Source organism: Oncorhynchus kisutch, unplaced genomic scaffold (genome assembly GCF_002021735.2).
Source record: "Oncorhynchus kisutch isolate 150728-3 unplaced genomic scaffold, Okis_V2 scaffold1380, whole genome shotgun sequence".
NCBI lineage: Eukaryota > Metazoa > Chordata > Actinopteri > Salmoniformes > Salmonidae > Oncorhynchus > Oncorhynchus kisutch.
Window position 1 is genome coordinate 1 of NW_022263325.1, and position 18,443 is coordinate 18,443.

Sequence of the window (18,443 nt, forward strand, 5' to 3'; positions counted from 1 at the left end):
TTGTCAGTCATGCTGTTGGTTGATTTGTTAGTTTAGGCGCCAGCACTTGCAGAGGTTCGGTGCATATCAACAATTGCACCCAATATTAGGGAAGGTTAGCTCAGTTGGTTAGAGTGTGGTGCCAAATAATGTCAAGGTTTTGGGTTCGATCCCCATACTAGCAATTATGTACATTTTGAGTGTCACAATTATGAATCACATGCATGTGAATTGTCAAGGGTGCCACAGAATTAAGTTAAGTGAATTGCCGAAATAGTTCAGTTGGGAGAGAGTTAGACTGAAGATCTAAAGGTCCCTGGTTCGATCCCTGGTCTCGGCATCTGTATGTGTTCTTTCTTTATGCTCTGGCTTCAAGGAAACTATCCACAGCTTTGTTTGGTGGGCCTCAATGGTGTGTGCTACGCTGCTCTTCTGAAAGTAAGTAATGTCTTGCTTTTTCATCTGACATTTTGACATCAGTGTTACAGGAAAGTTGCTTGTCATTGTTACATGACAGTAGGTTGTCGTAGGACAAGGCTGCCATGAAGTGTGAACTGGAGCTTTCTTGGATCCACAAAAAAATGTGTTTTTGGGGAATGCGGGCACCGATCCCCTACCTATAGCATGCTAAGCAAACACAATAACAATTGAACAAATTCCCCCAGCTGTTTGGAATTGCCACAAGGAGCAACCAAGAGTGTCCAGTCTTGTCAGGCTATGCTGTTGTGGACTTGTTAGTTTGCGCTCCAGCACTTGCAGATGTATGGTGCATCTCAACAATTGTGCTCTGTAGCCAGCAGCCGGTTAGCTCAGTTGGTTAGAGTGTGTGATACGCTGCTCTCTGAAAGTAAGTTAATGTCTTGCTTTGTCATCTGACATTGTGACATCAGTGTTACATGAGAGTTGCTTGTCATTTTTACATGACAGTTTCATGTCATTGTTTACATGACAGTAGGTTGTCGTAAGACAAGGCTGCATGAAGTGTGAACTGGAGTTTTCTTGGATCCATAAAATAATGTGCTTTTGGAGAATGCAGGCATCGATCCAACTACCTCAGGGATGCAAAGAATTTGAGCTAATTCCCCAGCCGTTTGGAATTTCCTCAAGAAGCAACCAAGAGGGTCCAGTCTTGTCAGTCTATGCTGTTGGTTGATTTGTTAGTTTAGGCGCCAGCACTTGCAGAGGTTCGGTGCATATCAACAATTGCACCCAATATCTAGTGGAAGGATAGCTCAGTTGGTTAGAGTGTGGTGCAAATAATGCCAAGGTTATGTGTTCGATCCCCATATTGGCAATTATGTACATTTTTGAGTGTCAAAATTATGAATCACATGCATGTGAATTGTCAAGGGTGCTACAGATCAAGTTGAGTGAATTGCTGAAATAGCTCCAGTTGGGAGAGCGTTAGACTGAAGATCTAAAGGTCCCTGGTTCGATCCCTGGTTTCGGCATCTGTATGTGTTCTTTCTTTATGCTCTGGCTTCAAGGAAACTATCCACAGCTTTGTCTGTGGGCCTCAATGGTGTGTGCTACGCTGCTCTTCTGAAAGAAAGTAATGTCTTGCTTTTATATCTGACATTTTGACATCGGTGTTACAGGAAAGTTGCTTGTCATTGTTACATGACAGTAGGTTGTCGTAAGACAAGGCTGCATGAAGTGTGAACTGGAGCTTTCTTGGACCCACAAAAAAATTGTTTTGGGGGAATGCGGGAATCGATCCCACTACCTATAGCATGCTAAGCAAAACAATACCAATTGATCAAATTTCCCAGCTGTTTGAAATTGCCACAAGGAGCAACCAAGAGTGTCCAGTCTTGTCAGGCTATGCTGTTGGTGGACTTGTTAGTTTGCGCTCCAGCACTTGCAGAGGCTCATCTCAACAATTGTGCTCTGTAGCCAGCGGACGGTTAGCTCAGTTGGTTAGAGTGTGTGATACGCTGCTCTCTGAAAGTAAGTAATGTCTTGCTCTGTCATCTGACATTGTGACATCAGTGTTACATGAGAGTTGCTTGTCATTTTTACATGACAGTTTCATGTCATTGTTTACATGACAGTAGGTTGTCGTAAGACAAGGCTGCATGAAGTGTGAACTGGAGTTTTCTTGGATCCATAAAATAATGTGCTTTGGAGAATGCAGGCATCGATCCAACTACCTCAGGGATGCAAAGAATTTGAGCTAATTCCCCAGCCGTTTGGAATTTCCTCAAGAAGCAACCAAGAGGGTCCAGTCTTGTCAGTCTATGCTGTTGGTTGATTTGTTAGTTTAGGCGCCAGCACTTGCAGAGGTTCGGTGCATATCAACAATTGCACCCAATATCTAGTGGAAGGTTAGCTCAGTTGGTTAGAGTGTGGTGCAAATAATGCCAAGGTTATGGGTTCGATCCCCATACTGGCAATTATGTACATTTTGAGTGTCAAAATTATGAGTCACATGCATGTGAATTGTCAAGGGTGCCACAGAATTAAGTTGAGTGATTTGCTGAAATAGCTCAGTTGGGAGAGCGTTAGACTGAAGATCTAAAGGTCCCTTGTTCGATCCCTGGTTTTGGCATCTGTATGTGTTCTTTCTTTATGCTTTGGCTTCAAGGAAACTATCCACAGCTTTGTTTGTGGGCCTCAATGGTATGTGCTACGCTGCTCCTCTGAAAGTAAGTAATGTCTTGCTTTTTCATCTGACATTTTGACATCAGTTTTACAGGAAAGTTGCTTGTCATTGTTACATGACAGTAGGTTGTCGTAAGACAAGGCTGCATGAAGTGTGAACTGGAGTTTTCTTGGATCCATAAAATAATGTGCTTTTGGAGAATGCAGGCATCGATCCAACTACCTCAGGGATGCAAAGAATTTGAGCTAATTCCCCAGCCGTTTGGAATTTCCTCAAGAAGCAACCAAGAGGGTCCAGTCTTGTCAGTCTATGCTGTTGGTTGATTTGTTAGTTTAGGCGCCAGCACTTGCAGAGGTTCGGTGCATATCAACAATTGCACCCAATATCTAGTGGAAGGATAGCTCAGTTGGTTAGAGTGTGGTGCAAATAATGCCAAGGTTATGGGTTCGATCCCCATATTGGCAATTATGTACATTTTGAGTGTCAAAATTATGAATCACATGCATGTGAATTGTCAAGGGTGCTACAGAATCAAGTTGAGTGAATTGCTGAAATAGCTCAGTTGGGAGAGCGTTAGACTGAAGATCTAAAGGTCCCTGGTTCGATCCCTGGTTTCGGCATCTGTATGTGTTCTTTCTTTATGCTCTGGCTTCAAGGAAACTATCCACAGCTTTGTCTGTGGGCCTCAATGGTGTGTGCTACGCTGCTCTTCTGAAAGAAAGTAATGTCTTGCTTTTATATCTGACATTTTGACATCGGTGTTACAGGAAAGTTGCTTGTCATTGTTACATGACAGTAGGTTGTCGTAAGACAAGGCTGCATGAAGTGTGAACTGGAGCTTTCTTGGACCCACAAAAAAAATTGTTTTGGGGGAATGCGGGAATCGATCCCACTACCTATAGCATGCTAAGCAAAAACAATACCAATTGATCAAATTTCCCAGCTGTTTGAAATTGCCACAAGGAGCAACCAAGAGTGTCCAGTCTTGTCAGGCTATGCTGTTGGTGGACTTGTTAGTTTGCGCTCCAGCACTTGCAGAGGCTCATCTCAACAATTGTGCTCTGTAGCCAGCGGACGGTTAGCTCAGTTGGTTAGAGTGTGTGATACGCTGCTCTCTGAAAGTAAGTAATGTCGTCATCTGACATTGTGACATCAGTGTTACATGAGAGTTGCTTGTCATTTTTACATGACAGTTTCATGTCATTGTTTACATGACAGTAGGTTGTCGTAAGACAAGGCTGCATGAAGTGTGAACTGGAGTTTTCTTGGATCCATAAAATAATGTGCTTTTGGAGAATGCAGGCATCGATCCAACTACCTCAGGGATGCAAAGAATTTGAGCTAATTCCCCAGCCGTTTGGAATTTCCTCAAGAAGCAACCAAGAGGGTCCAGTCTTGTCAGTCTATGCTGTTGGTTGATTTGTTAGTTTAGGCGCCAGCACTTGCAGAGGTTCGGTGCATATCAACAATTGCACCCAATATCTAGTGGAAGGTTAGCTCAGTTGGTTAGAGTGTGGTGCAAATAATGCCAAGGTTATGGGTTCGATCCCCATATTGGCAATTATGTACATTTTGAGTGTCAAAATTATGAATCACATGCATGTGAATTGTCAAGGGTGCTACAGAATCAAGTTGAGTGAATTGCTGAAATAGCTCAGTTGGGAGAGCGTTAGACTGAAGATCTAAAGGTCCCTGGTTCGATCCCTGGTTTCGGCATCTGTATGTGTTCTTTCTTTATGCTCTGGCTTCAAGGAAACTATCCACAGCTTTGTTTGTGGGCCTCAATGGTGTGTGCTACACTGCTCTTCTGAAAGAAAGTAATCTCTTGCTTTTATATCTGACATTTTGACATCAGTGTTACAGGAAAGTTGCTTGTCATTGTTACATGACAGTAGGTTGTCGTAAGACAAGGCTGCATGAAGTGTGAACTGGAGTTTTCTTGGATCCATAAAATAATGTGCTTTTGGAGAATGCAGGCATCGATCCAACTACCTCAGGGATGCAAAGAATTTGAGCTAATTCCCCAGCCGTTTGGAATTTCCTCAAGAAGCAACCAAGAGGGTCCAGTCTTGTCAGTCTATGCTGTTGGTTGATTTGTTAGTTTAGGCGCCAGCACTTGCAGAGGTTCGGTGCATATCAACAATTGCACCCAATATCTAGTGGAAGGATAGCTCAGTTGGTTAGAGTGTGGTGCAAATAATGCCAAGGTTATGGGTTCGATCCCCATATTGGCAATTATGTACATTTTGAGTGTCAAAATTATGAATCACATGCATGTGAATTGTCAAGGGTGCTACAGAATCAAGTTGAGTGAATTGCCGAAATAGCTCAGTTGGGAGAGCGTTAGACTGAAGATCTAAAGGTCCCTGGTTCGATCCCTGGTTTCGGCATCTGTATGTGTTCTTTCTTTATGCTCTGGCTTCAAGGAAACTATCCACAGCTTTGTTTGTGGGCCTCAATGGTGTGTGCTACGCTGCTCTTCTGAAAGTAAGTAATGTCTTGCTTTTTCATCTGACATTTTGACATCAGTGTTACAGGAAAGTTGCTTGTCATTGTTACATGACAGTAGGTTGTCGTAGGACAAGGCTGCATGAAGTGTGAACTGGAGCTTTCTTGGATCCACAAAAAAATGTGTTTTTGGGGAATGCGGGCACCGATCCCACTACCTATAGCATGCTAAGCAAACACAATAACAATTGAACAAATTCCCCAGCTGTTTGGAATTGCCACAAGGAGCAACCAAGAGTGTCCAGTCTTGTCAGGCTATGCTGTTGGTGGACTTGTTAGTTTGCGCTCCAGCACTTGCAGATGTACGGTGCATCTCAACAATTGTGCTCTGTAGCCAGCAGCCGGTTAGCTCAGTTGGTTAGAGTGTGTGATACGCTGCTCTCTGAAAGTAAGTAATGTCTTGCTTTGTCATCTGACATCAGTGTTACATGAGAGTTGCTTGTCATTTTTACATGACAGTTTCATGTCATTGTTTACATGACAGTAGGTTGTCGTAAGACAAGGCTGCATGAAGTGTGAACTGGAGTTTTCTTGGATCCATAAAATAATGTGCTTTTGGAGAATGCAGGCATCGATCCAACTACCTCAGGGATGCAAAGAATTTGAGCTAATTCCCCAGCCGTTTGGAATTTCCTCAAGAAGCAACCAAGAGGGTCCAGTCTTGTCAGTCTATGCTGTTGGTTGATTTGTTAGTTTAGGCGCCAGCACTTGCAGAGGTTCGGTGCATATCAACAATTGCACCCAATAGCTAGTTAAAGGTTAGCTCAGTTGGTTAGAGTGTGGTGCAAATAATGCCAGGGTTATGGGTTCGATCCCCATACTGGCAATTATGTACATTTTGAGTGTCAAAATTATGAGTCACATGCATGTGAATTGTCAAGGGTGCCACAGAATTAAGTTGAGTGAATTGCCGAAATAGCTCAGTTGGGAGAGCGTTAGACTGAAGATCTAAAGGTCCCTGGTTTGATCCCTGGTTTCGGCATCTGTATGTGTTCTTTCTTTGGCTTCAAGGAAACTATCCACAGCTTTGTTTGTGGGCCTCAATGGTATGTGCTACGCTGCTCCTCGGAAAGTAAGTAATGTCTTGCTTTTTCATCTGACATTTTGACATCAGTGTTACAGGAAAGTTGCTTGTCATTGTTACATGACAGTAGGTTGTCGTAAGACAAGGCTGCATGAAGTGTGAACTGGAGTTTTCTTGGATCCATAAAATAATGTGCTTTTGGAGAATGCAGGCATCGATCCAACTACCTCAGGGATGCAAAGAATTTGAGCTAATTCCCCAGCCGTTTGGAATTTCCTCAAGAAGCAACCAAGAGGGTCCAGTCTTGTCAGTCTATGCTGTTGGTTGATTTGTTAGTTTAGGCGCCAGCACTTGCAGAGGTTCGGTGCATATCAACAATTGCACCCAATATCTAGTGGAAGGATAGCTCAGTTGGTTAGAGTGTGGTGCAAATAATGCCAAGGTTATGGGTTCGATCCCCATATTGGCAATTATGTACATTTTGAGTGTCAAAATTATGAATCACATGCATGTGAATTGTCAAGGGTGCTACAGAATCAAGTTGAGTGAATTGCCGAAATAGCTCAGTTGGGAGAGCGTTAGACTGAAGATCTAAAGGTCCCTGGTTCGATCCCTGGTTTCGGCATCTGTATGTGTTCTTTCTTTATGCTCTGGCTTCAAGGAAACTATCCACAGCTTTGTCTGTGGGCCTCAATGGTGTGTGCTACGCTGCTCTTCTGAAAGAAAGTAATGTCTTGCTTTTATATCTGACATTTTGACATCGGTGTTACAGGAAAGTTGCTTGTCATTGTTACATGACAGTAGGTTGTCGTAAGACAAGGCTGCATGAAGTGTGAACTGGAGCTTTCTTGGACCCACAAAAAAAATTGTTTTGGGGGAATGCGGGAATCGATCCCACTACCTATAGCATGCTAAGCAAAAACAATACCAATTGATCAAATTTCCCAGCTGTTTGAAATTGCCACAAGGAGCAACCAAGAGTGTCCAGTCTTGTCAGGCTATGCTGTTGGTGGACTTGTTAGTTTGCGCTCCAGCACTTGCAGAGGCTCATCTCAACAATTGTGCTCTGTAGCCAGCGGACGGTTAGCTCAGTTGGTTAGAGTGTGTGATACGCTGCTCTCTGAAAGTAAGTAATGTCGTCATCTGACATTGTGACATCAGTGTTACATGAGAGTTGCTTGTCATTTTTACATGACAGTTTCATGTCATTGTTTACATGACAGTAGGTTGTCGTAAGACAAGGCTGCATGAAGTGTGAACTGGAGTTTTCTTGGATCCATAAAATAATGTGCTTTTGGAGAATGCAGGCATCGATCCAACTACCTCAGGGATGCAAAGAATTTGAGCTAATTCCCCAGCCGTTTGGAATTTCCTCAAGAAGCAACCAAGAGGGTCCAGTCTTGTCAGTCTATGCTGTTGGTTGATTTGTTAGTTTAGGCGCCAGCACTTGCAGAGGTTCGGTGCATATCAACAATTGCACCCAATATCTAGTGGAAGGTTAGCTCAGTTGGTTAGAGTGTGGTGCAAATAATGCCAAGGTTATGGGTTCGATCCCCATATTGGCAATTATGTACATTTTGAGTGTCAAAATTATGAATCACATGCATGTGAATTGTCAAGGGTGCTACAGAATCAAGTTGAGTGAATTGCTGAAATAGCTCAGTTGGGAGAGCGTTAGACTGAAGATCTAAAGGTCCCTGGTTCGATCCCTGGTTTCGGCATCTGTATGTGTTCTTTCTTTATGCTCTGGCTTCAAGGAAACTATCCACAGCTTTGTTTGTGGGCCTCAATGGTGTGTGCTACGCTGCTCTTCTGAAAGTAAGTAATGTCTTGCTTTTTCATCTGACATTTTGACATCAGTGTTACAGGAAAGTTGCTTGTCATTGTTACATGACAGTAGGTTGTCGTAGGACAAGGCTGCATGAAGTGTGAACTGGAGCTTTCTTGGATCCACAAAAAAATGTGTTTTTGGGGAATGCGGGCACCGATCCCACTACCTATAGCATGCTAAGCAAACACAATAACAATTGAACAAATTCCCCAGCTGTTTGGAATTGCCACAAGGAGCAACCAAGAGTGTCCAGTCTTGTCAGGCTATGCTGTTGGTGGACTTGTTAGTTTGCGCTCCAGCACTTGCAGATGTACGGTGCATCTCAACAATTGTGCTCTGTAGCCAGCAGCCGGTTAGCTCAGTTGGTTAGAGTGTGTGATACGCTGCTCTCTGAAAGTAAGTAATGTCTTGCTTTGTCATGTGACATCAGTGTTACATGAGAGTTGCTTGTCATTTTTACATGACAGTTTCATGTCATTGTTTACATGACAGTAGGTTGTCGTAAGACAAGGCTGCATGAAGTGTGAACTGGAGTTTTCTTGGATCCATAAAATAATGTGCTTTTGGAGAATGCAGGCATCGATCCAACTACCTCAGGGATGCAAAGAATTTGAGCTAATTCCCCAGCCGTTTGGAATTTCCTCAAGAAGCAACCAAGAGGGTCCAGTCTTGTCAGTCTATGCTGTTGGTTGATTTGTTAGTTTAGGCGCCAGCACTTGCAGAGGTTCGGTGCATATCAACAATTGCACCCAATATCTAGTGGAAGGTTAGCTCAGTTGGTTAGAGTGTGGTGCAAATAATGCCAAGGTTATGGGTTCGATCCCCATATTGGCAATTATGTACATTTTGAGTGTCAAAATTATGAATCACATGCATGTGAATTGTCAAGGGTGCTACAGAATCAAGTTGAGTGAATTGCTGAAATAGCTCAGTTGGGAGAGCGTTAGACTGAAGATCTAAAGGTCCCTGGTTCGATCCCTGGTCTCGGCATCTGTATGTGTTCTTTCTTTATGCTCTGGCTTCAAGGAAACTATCCACAGCTTTGTTTGTGGGCCTCAATGGTGTGTGCTACGCTGCTCTTCTGAAAGTAAGTAATGTCTTGCTTTTTCATCTGACATTTTGACATCAGTGTTACAGGAAAGTTGCTTGTCATTGTTACATGACAGTAGGTTGTCGTAGGACAAGGCTGCATGAAGTGTGAACTGGAGCTTTCTTGGATCCACAAAAAAATGTGTTTTTGGGGAATGCGGGCACCGATCCCACTACCTATAGCATGCTAAGCAAACACAATAACAATTGAACAAATTCCCCAGCTGTTTGGAATTGCCACAAGGAGCAACCAAGAGTGTCCAGTCTTGTCAGGCTATGCTGTTGGTGGACTTGTTAGTTTGCGCTCCAGCACTTGCAGATGTACGGTGCATCTCAACAATTGTGCTCTGTAGCCAGCAGCCGGTTAGCTCAGTTGGTTAGAGTGTGTGATACGCTGCTCTCTGAAAGTAAGTAATGTCTTGCTTTGTCATGTGACATCAGTGTTACATGAGAGTTGCTTGTCATTTTTACATGACAGTTTCATGTCATTGTTTACATGACAGTAGGTTGTCGTAAGACAAGGCTGCATGAAGTGTGAACTGGAGTTTTCTTGGATCCATAAAATAATGTGCTTTTGGAGAATGCAGGCATCGATCCAACTACCTCAGGGATGCAAAGAATTTGAGCTAATTCCCCAGCCGTTTGGAATTTCCTCAAGAAGCAACCAAGAGGGTCCAGTCTTGTCAGTCTATGCTGTTGGTTGATTTGTTAGTTTAGGCGCCAGCACTTGCAGAGGTTCGGTGCATATCAACAATTGCACCCAATATCTAGTGGAAGGTTAGCTCAGTTGGTTAGAGTGTGGTGCAAATAATGCCAAGGTTATGGGTTCGATCCCCATATTGGCAATTATGTACATTTTGAGTGTCAAAATTATGAATCACATGCATGTGAATTGTCAAGGGTGCTACAGAATCAAGTTGAGTGAATTGCTGAAATAGCTCAGTTGGGAGAGCGTTAGACTGAAGATCTAAAGGTCCCTGGTTCGATCCCTGGTTTCGGCATCTGTATGTGTTCTTTCTTTATGCTCTGGCTTCTAGGAAACTATCCACAGCTTTGTTTGTGGGCCTCAATGGTGTGTGCTACGCTGCTCTTCTGAAAGTAAGTAATGTCTTGCTTTTTCATCTGACATTTTGACATCAGTGTTACAGGAAAGTTGCTTGTCATTGTTACATGACAGTAGGTTGTCGTAGGACAAGGCTGCATGAAGTGTGAACTGGAGCTTTCTTGGATCCACAAAAAAATGTGTTTTTGGGGAATGCGGGCACCGATCCCACTACCTATAGCATGCTAAGCAAACACAATAACAATTGAACAAATTCCCCAGCTGTTTGGAATTGCCACAAGGAGCAACCAAGAGTGTCCAGTCTTGTCAGGCTATGCTGTTGGTGGACTTGTTAGTTTGCGCTCCAGCACTTGCAGATGTACGGTGCATCTCAACAATTGTGCTCTGTAGCCAGCAGCCGGTTAGCTCAGTTGGTTAGAGTGTGTGATACGCTGCTCTCTGAAAGTAAGTAATGTCTTGCTTTGTCATCTGACATTGTGACATCAGTGTTACATGAGAGTTGCTTGTCATTTTTACATGACAGTTTCATGTCATTGTTTACATGACAGTAGGTTGTCGTAAGACAAGGCTGCATGAAGTGTGAACTGGAGTTTTCTTGGATCCATAAAATAATGTGCTTTTGGAGAATGCAGGCATCGATCCAACTACCTCAGGGATGCAAAGAATTTGAGCTAATTCCCCAGCCGTTTGGAATTTCCTCAAGAAGCAACCAAGAGGGTCCAGTCTTGTCAGTCTATGCTGTTGGTTGATTTGTTAGTTTAGGCGCCAGCACTTGCAGAGGTTCGGTGCATATCAACAATTGCACCCAATAGCTAGTTAAAGGTTAGCTCAGTTGGTTAGAGTGTGGTGCAAATAATGCCAAGGTTATGGGTTCGATCCCCATACTGGCAATTATGTACATTTTGAGTGTCAAAATTATGAATCACATGCATGTGAATTGTCAAGGGTGCCACAGAATTAAGTTGAGTGAATTGCCGAAATAGCTCAGTTGGGAGAGCGTTAGACTGAAGATCTAAAGGTCCCTGGTATGATCCCTGGTTTCGGCATCTGTATGTGTTCTTTCTTTATGCTTTGGCTTCAAGGAAACTATCCACAGCTTTGTTTGTGGGCCTCAATGGTATGTGCTACGCTGCTCCTCGGAAAGTCAGTAATGTCTTGCTTTTTCATCTGACATTTTGACATCAGTGTTACAGGAAAGTTGCTTGTCATTGTTACATGACAGTAGGTTGTCGTAGGACAAGGCTGCATGAAGTGTGAACTGGAGCTTTCTTGGATCCACAAAAAAATGTGTTTTTGGGGAATGCGGGCACCGATCCCACTACCTATAGCATGCTAAGCAAACACAATAACAATTGAACAAATTCCCCAGCTGTTTGGAATTGCCACAAGGAGCAACCAAGAGTGTCCAGTCTTGTCAGGCTATGCTGCTGGTGGACTTGTTAGTTTGCGCTCCAGCACTTGCAGATGTACGGTGCATCTCAACAATTGTGCTCTTGTCGTAAGACAAGGCTGCATGAAGTGTGAACTGGAGTTTTCTTGGATCCATAAAATAATGTGCTTTTGGAGAATGCAGGCATCGATCCAACTACCTCAGGGATGCAAAGAATTTGAGCTAATTCCCCAGCCGTTTGGAATTTCCTCAAGAAGCAACCAAGAGGGTCCAGTCTTGTCAGTCTATGATGTTGGTTGATTTGTTAGTTTAGGCGCCAGCACTTGCAGAGGTTCGGTGCATATCAACAATTGCACCCAATATCTAGTGGAAGGATAGCTCAGTTGGTTAGAGTGTGGTGCAAATAATGCCAAGGTTATGGGTTCGATCCCCATATTGGCAATTATGTACATTTTGAGTGTCAAAATTATGAATCACATGCATGTGAATTGTCAAGGGTGCTACAGAATCAAGTTGAGTGAATTGCTGAAATAGCTCAGTTGGGAGAGCGTTAGACTGAAGATCTAAAGGTCCCTGGTTCGATCCCTGGTTTCGGCATCTGTATGTGTTCTTTCTTTATGCTCTGGCTTCAAGGAAACTATCCACAGCTTTGTCTGTGGGCCTCAATGGTGTGTGCTACGCTGCTCTTCTGAAAGAAAGTAATGTCTTGCTTTTATATCTGACATTTTGACATCGGTGTTACAGGAAAGTTGCTTGTCATTGTTACATGACAGTAGGTTGTCGTAAGACAAGGCTGCATGAAGTGTGAACTGGAGCTTTCTTGGACCCACAAAAAAAATTGTTTTGGGGGAATGCGGGAATCGATCCCACTACCTATAGCATGCTAAGCAAAAACAATACCAATTGATCAAATTTCCCAGCTGTTTGAAATTGCCACAAGGAGCAACCAAGAGTGTCCAGTCTTGTCAGGCTATGCTGTTGGTGGACTTGTTAGTTTGCGCTCCAGCACTTGCAGAGGCTCATCTCAACAATTGTGCTCTGTAGCCAGCGGACGGTTAGCTCAGTTGGTTAGAGTGTGTGATACGCTGCTCTCTGAAAGTAAGTAATGTCTTGCTCTGTCATCTGACATTGTGACATCAGTGTTACATGAGAGTTGCTTGTCATTTTTACATGACAGTTTCATGTCATTGTTTACATGACAGTAGGTTGTCGTAAGACAAGGCTGCATGAAGTGTGAACTGGAGTTTTCTTGGATCCATAAAATAATGTGCTTTTGGAGAATGCAGGCATCGATCCAACTACCTCAGGGATGCAAAGAATTTGAGCTAATTCCCCAGCCGTTTGGAATTTCCTCAAGAAGCAACCAAGAGGGTCCAGTCTTGTCAGTCTATGCTGTTGGTTGATTTGTTAGTTTAGGCGCCAGCACTTGCAGAGGTTCGGTGCATATCAACAATTGCACCCAATATCTAGTGGAAGGTTAGCTCAGTTGGTTAGAGTGTGGTGCAAATAATGCCAAGGTTATGGGTTCGATCCCCATACTGGCAATTATGTACATTTTGAGTGTCAAAATTATGAGTCACATGCATGTGAATTGTCAAGGGTGCCACAGAATTAAGTTGAGTGATTTGCTGAAATAGCTCAGTTGGGAGAGCGTTAGACTGAAGATCTAAAGGTCCCTGGTTCGATCCCTGGTTTCGGCATCTGTATGTGTTCTTTCTTTATGCTCTGGCTTCAAGGAAACTATCCACAGCTTTGTCTGTGGGCCTCAATGGTGTGTGCTACGCTGCTCTTCTGAAAGAAAGTAATGTCTTGCTTTTATATCTGACATTTTGACATCGGTGTTACAGGAAAGTTGCTTGTCATTGTTACATGACAGTAGGTTGTCGTAAGACAAGGCTGCATGAAGTGTGAACTGGAGCTTTCTTGGACCCACAAAAAAAATTGTTTTGGGGGAATGCGGGAATCGATCCCACTACCTATAGCATGCTAAGCAAAAACAATACCAATTGATCAAATTTCCCAGCTGTTTGAAATTGCCACAAGGAGCAACCAAGAGTGTCCAGTCTTGTCAGGCTATGCTGTTGGTGGACTTGTTAGTTTGCGCTCCAGCACTTGCAGAGGCTCATCTCAACAATTGTGCTCTGTAGCCAGCGGACGGTTAGCTCAGTTGGTTAGAGTGTGTGATACGCTGCTCTCTGAAAGTAAGTAATGTCTTGCTCTGTCATCTGACATTGTGACATCAGTGTTACATGAGAGTTGCTTGTCATTTTTACATGACAGTTTCATGTCATTGTTTACATGACAGTAGGTTGTCGTAAGACAAGGCTGCATGAAGTGTGAACTGGAGTTTTCTTGGATCCATAAAATAATGTGCTTTTGGAGAATGCAGGCATCGATCCAACTACCTCAGGGATGCAAAGAATTTGAGCTAATTCCCCAGCCGTTTGGAATTTCCTCAAGAAGCAACCAAGAGGGTCCAGTCTTGTCAGTCTATGCTGTTGGTTGATTTGTTAGTTTAGGCGCCAGCACTTGCAGAGGTTCGGTGCATATCAACAATTGCACCCAATATCTAGTGGAAGGTTAGCTCAGTTGGTTAGAGTGTGGTGCAAATAATGCCAAGGTTATGGGTTCGATCCCCATACTGGCAATTATGTACATTTTGAGTGTCAAAATTATGAGTCACATGCATGTGAATTGTCAAGGGTGCCACAGAATTAAGTTGAGTGATTTGCTGAAATAGCTCAGTTGGGAGAGCGTTAGACTGAAGATCTAAAGGTCCCTTGTTCGATCCCTGGTTTTGGCATCTGTATGTGTTCTTTCTTTATGCTTTGGCTTCAAGGAAACTATCCACAGCTTTGTTTGTGGGCCTCAATGGTATGTGCTACGCTGCTCCTCTGAAAGTAAGTAATGTCTTGCTTTTTCATCTGACATTTTGACATCAGTGTTACAGGAAAGTTGCTTGTCATTGTTACATGACAGTAGGTTGTCGTAAGACAAGGCTGCATGAAGTGTGAACTGGAGTTTTCTTGGATCCATAAAATAATGTGCTTTTGGAGAATGCAGGCATCGATCCAACTACCTCAGGGATGCAAAGAATTTGAGCTAATTCCCCAGCCGTTTGGAATTTCCTCAAGAAGCAACCAAGAGGGTCCAGTCTTGTCAGTCTATGCTGTTGGTTGATTTGTTAGTTTAGGCGCCAGCACTTGCAGAGGTTCGGTGCATATCAACAATTGCACCCAATATCTAGTGGAAGGTTAGCTCAGTTGGTTAGAGTGTGGTGCAAATAATGCCAAGGTTATGGGTTCGATCCCCATATTGGCAATTATGTACATTTTGAGTGTCAAAATTATGAATCACATGCATGTGAATTGTCAAGGGTGCTACAGAATCAAGTTGAGTGAATTGCTGAAATAGCTCAGTTGGGAGAGCGTTAGACTGAAGATCTAAAGGTCCCTGGTTCGATCCCTGGTTTCGGCATCTGTATGTGTTCTTTCTTTATGCTCTGGCTTCAAGGAAACTATCCACAGCTTTGTTTGTGGGCCTCAATGGTGTGTGCTACACTGCTCTTCTGAAAGAAAGTAATGTCTTGCTTTTATATCTGACATTTTGACATCAGTGTTACAGGAAAGTTGCTTGTCATTGTTACATGACAGTAGGTTGTCGTAAGACAAGGCTGCATGAAGTGTGAACTGGAGCTTTCTTGGACCCACAAAAAAAATTGTTTTGGGGGAATGCGGGAATCGATCCCACTACCTATAGCATGCTAAGCAAAAACAATACCAATTGATCAAATTTCCCAGCTGTTTGAAATTGCCACAAGGAGCAACCAAGAGTGTCCAGTCTTGTCAGGCTATGCTGTTGGTGGACTTGTTAGTTTGCGCTCCAGCACTTGCAGAGGCTCATCTCAACAATTGTGCTCTGTAGCCAGCGGACGGTTAGCTCAGTTGGTTAGAGTGTGTGATACGCTGCTCTCTGAAAGTAAGTAATGTCTTGCTCTGTCATCTGACATTGTGACATCAGTGTTACATGAGAGTTGCTTGTCATTTTTACATGACAGTTTCATGTCATTGTTTACATGACAGTAGGTTGTCGTAAGACAAGGCTGCATGAAGTGTGAACTGGAGTTTTCTTGGATCCATAAAATAATGTGCTTTTGGAGAATGCAGGCATCGATCCAACTACCTCAGGGATGCAAAGAATTTGAGCTAATTCCCCAGCCGTTTGGAATTTCCTCAAGAAGCAACCAAGAGGGTCCAGTCTTGTCAGTCTATGCTGTTGGTTGATTTGTTAGTTTAGGCGCCAGCACTTGCAGAGGTTCGGTGCATATCAACAATTGCACCCAATATCTAGTGGAAGGTTAGCTCAGTTGGTTAGAGTGTGGTGCAAATAATGCCAAGGTTATGGGTTCGATCCCCATACTGGCAATTATGTACATTTTGAGTGTCAAAATTATGAGTCACATGCATGTGAATTGTCAAGGGTGCCACAGAATTAAGTTGAGTGAATTGCCTGAAATAGCTCAGTTGGGAGAGCGTTAGACTGAAGATCTAAAGGTCCCTGGTTCGATCCCTGGTTTCGGCATCTGTATGTGTTCTTTCTTTATGCTTTGGCTTCAAGGAAACTATCCACAGCTTTGTTTGTGGGCCTCAATGGTATGTGCTACGCTGCTCCTCTGAAAGTAAGTAATGTCTTGCTTTTTCATCTGACATTTTGACATCAGTGTTACAGGAAAGTTGCTTGTCATTGTTACATGACAGTAGGTTGTCGTAAGACAAGGCTGCATGAAGTGTGAACTGGAGTTTTCTTGGATCCATAAAATAATGTGCTTTTGGAGAATGCAGGCATCGATCCAACTACCTCAGGGATGCAAAGAATTTGAGCTAATTCCCCAGCCGTTTGGAATTTCCTCAAGAAGCAACCAAGAGGGTCCAGTCTTGTCAGTCTATGCTGTTGGTTGATTTGTTAGTTTAGGCGCCAGCACTTGCAGAGGTTCGGTGCATATCAACAATTGCACCCAATATCTAGTGGAAGGTTAGCTCAGTTGGTTAGAGTGTGGTGCAAATAATGCCAAGGTTATGGGTTCGATCCCCATATTGGCAATTATGTACATTTTGAGTGTCAAAATTATGAATCACATGCATGTGAATTGTCAAGGGTGCTACAGAATCAAGTTGAGTGAATTGCCGAAATAGCTCAGTTGGGAGAGCGTTAGACTGAAGATCTAAAGGTCCCTGGTTCGATCCCTGGTTTCGGCATCTGTATGTGTTCTTTCTTTATGCTTTGGCTTCAAGGAAACTATCCACAGCTTTGTTTGTGGGCCTCAATGGTATGTGCTACGCTGCTCCTCTGAAAGTAAGTAATGTCTTGCTTTTTCATCTGACATTTTGACATCAGTGTTACAGGAAAGTTGCTTGTCATTGTTACATGACAGTAGGTTGTCGTAAGACAAGGCTGCATGAAGTGTGAACTGGAGTTTTCTTGGATCCATAAAATAATGTGCTTTTGGAGAATGCAGGCATCGATCCAACTACCTCAGGGATGCAAAGAATTTGAGCTAATTCCCCAGCCGTTTGGAATTTCCTCAAGAAGCAACCAAGAGGGTCCAGTCTTGTCAGTCTATGCTGTTGGTTGATTTGTTAGTTTAGGCGCCAGCACTTGCAGAGGTTCGGTGCATATCAACAATTGCACCCAATATCTAGTGGAAGGTTAGCTCAGTTGGTTAGAGTGTGGTGCAAATAATGCCAAGGTTATGGGTTCGATCCCCATATTGGCAATTATGTACATTTTGAGTGTCAAAATTATGAATCACATGCATGTGAATTGTCAAGGGTGCTACAGAATCAAGTTGAGTGAATTGCCGAAATAGCTCAGTTGGGAGAGCGTTAGACTGAAGATCTAAAGGTCCCTGGTTCGATCCCTGGTTTCGGCATCTGTATGTGTTCTTTCTTTATGCTCTGGCTTCAAGGAAACTATCCACAGCTTTGTTTGTGGGCCTCAATGGTGTGTGCTACGCTGCTCTTCTGAAAGAAAGTAATCTCTTGCTTTTATATCTGACATTTTGACATCAGTGTTACAGGAAAGTTGCTTGTCATTGTTACATGACAGTAGGTTGTCGTAAGACAAGGCTGCATGAAGTGTGAACTGGAGCTTTCTTGGACCCACAAAAAAAATTGTTTTGGGGGAATGCGGGAATCGATCCCACTACCTATAGCATGCTAAGCAAAAACAATACCAATTGATCAAATTTCCCAGCTGTTTGAAATTGCCACAAGGAGCAACCAAGAGTGTCCAGTCTTGTCAGGCTATGCTGTTGGTGGACTTGTTAGTTTGCGCTCCAGCACTTGCAGAGGCTCATCTCAACAATTGTGCTCTGTAGCCAGCGGCCGGTTAGCTCAGTTGGTTAGAGTGTGTGATACGCTGCTCTCTGAAAGTTAGTAATGTCTTGCTTGTCATCTGACATTGTGACATCAGTGTTACATGAGAGTTGCTTGTCATTTTTACATGACAGTTTCATGTCATTGTTTACATGACAGTAGGTTGTCGTAAGACAAGGCTGCATGAAGTGTGAACTGGAGTTTTCTTGGATCCATAAAATAATGTGCTTTTGGAGAATGCAGGCATCGATCCAACTACCTCAGGGATGCAAAGAATTTGAGCTAATTCCCCAGCCGTTTGGAATTTCCTCAAGAAGCAACCAAGAGGGTCCAGTCTTGTCAGTCTATGCTGTTGGTTGATTTGTTAGTTTAGGCGCCAGCACTTGCAGAGGTTCGGTGCATATCAACAATTGCACCCAATATCTAGTGGAAGGTTAGCTCAGTTGGTTAGAGTGTGGTGCAAATAATGCCAAGGTTATGGGTTCGATCCCCATACTGGCAATTATGTACATTTTGAGTGTCAAAATTATGAGTCACATGCATGTGAATTGTCAAGGGTGCCACAGAATTAAGTTGAGTG

The 18,443-nt window shown here is 43.2% G+C and overlaps 11 non-coding genes across 11 annotated transcripts; all 11 read left to right on the forward strand.

Moving 5' to 3' along the window:
• The first annotated feature begins 3,131 nt into the window (after window positions 1-3,131).
• On the forward strand, window positions 3,132-3,204 carry trnaf-gaa (transfer RNA phenylalanine (anticodon GAA)). Its single transcript has one exon. It is a non-coding gene; the product is annotated as a tRNA-Phe (tRNA).
• A 1,023-nt stretch (window positions 3,205-4,227) lies between these two features.
• trnaf-gaa (transfer RNA phenylalanine (anticodon GAA)) lies at window positions 4,228-4,300 on the forward strand. The gene has a single exon. It is a non-coding gene; the product is annotated as a tRNA-Phe (tRNA).
• Window positions 4,301-4,901: 601 nt separating this feature from the next.
• Window positions 4,902-4,974, forward strand: trnaf-gaa (transfer RNA phenylalanine (anticodon GAA)). The gene has a single exon. It is a non-coding gene; the product is annotated as a tRNA-Phe (tRNA).
• A 1,694-nt stretch (window positions 4,975-6,668) lies between these two features.
• On the forward strand, window positions 6,669-6,741 carry trnaf-gaa (transfer RNA phenylalanine (anticodon GAA)). Its single transcript has one exon. It is a non-coding gene; the product is annotated as a tRNA-Phe (tRNA).
• Window positions 6,742-7,764: 1,023 nt separating this feature from the next.
• trnaf-gaa (transfer RNA phenylalanine (anticodon GAA)) lies at window positions 7,765-7,837 on the forward strand. Its single transcript has one exon. It is a non-coding gene; the product is annotated as a tRNA-Phe (tRNA).
• Window positions 7,838-9,964: 2,127 nt separating this feature from the next.
• On the forward strand, window positions 9,965-10,037 carry trnaf-gaa (transfer RNA phenylalanine (anticodon GAA)). Its single transcript has one exon. It is a non-coding gene; the product is annotated as a tRNA-Phe (tRNA).
• A 1,976-nt stretch (window positions 10,038-12,013) lies between these two features.
• trnaf-gaa (transfer RNA phenylalanine (anticodon GAA)) lies at window positions 12,014-12,086 on the forward strand. The gene has a single exon. It is a non-coding gene; the product is annotated as a tRNA-Phe (tRNA).
• A 1,030-nt stretch (window positions 12,087-13,116) lies between these two features.
• Window positions 13,117-13,189, forward strand: trnaf-gaa (transfer RNA phenylalanine (anticodon GAA)). The gene has a single exon. It is a non-coding gene; the product is annotated as a tRNA-Phe (tRNA).
• Window positions 13,190-14,893: 1,704 nt separating this feature from the next.
• On the forward strand, window positions 14,894-14,966 carry trnaf-gaa (transfer RNA phenylalanine (anticodon GAA)). The gene has a single exon. It is a non-coding gene; the product is annotated as a tRNA-Phe (tRNA).
• Window positions 14,967-16,671: 1,705 nt separating this feature from the next.
• Window positions 16,672-16,744, forward strand: trnaf-gaa (transfer RNA phenylalanine (anticodon GAA)). The gene has a single exon. It is a non-coding gene; the product is annotated as a tRNA-Phe (tRNA).
• Window positions 16,745-17,345: 601 nt separating this feature from the next.
• Window positions 17,346-17,418, forward strand: trnaf-gaa (transfer RNA phenylalanine (anticodon GAA)). The gene has a single exon. It is a non-coding gene; the product is annotated as a tRNA-Phe (tRNA).
• The last annotated feature ends 1,025 nt before the right edge of the window (window positions 17,419-18,443 follow it).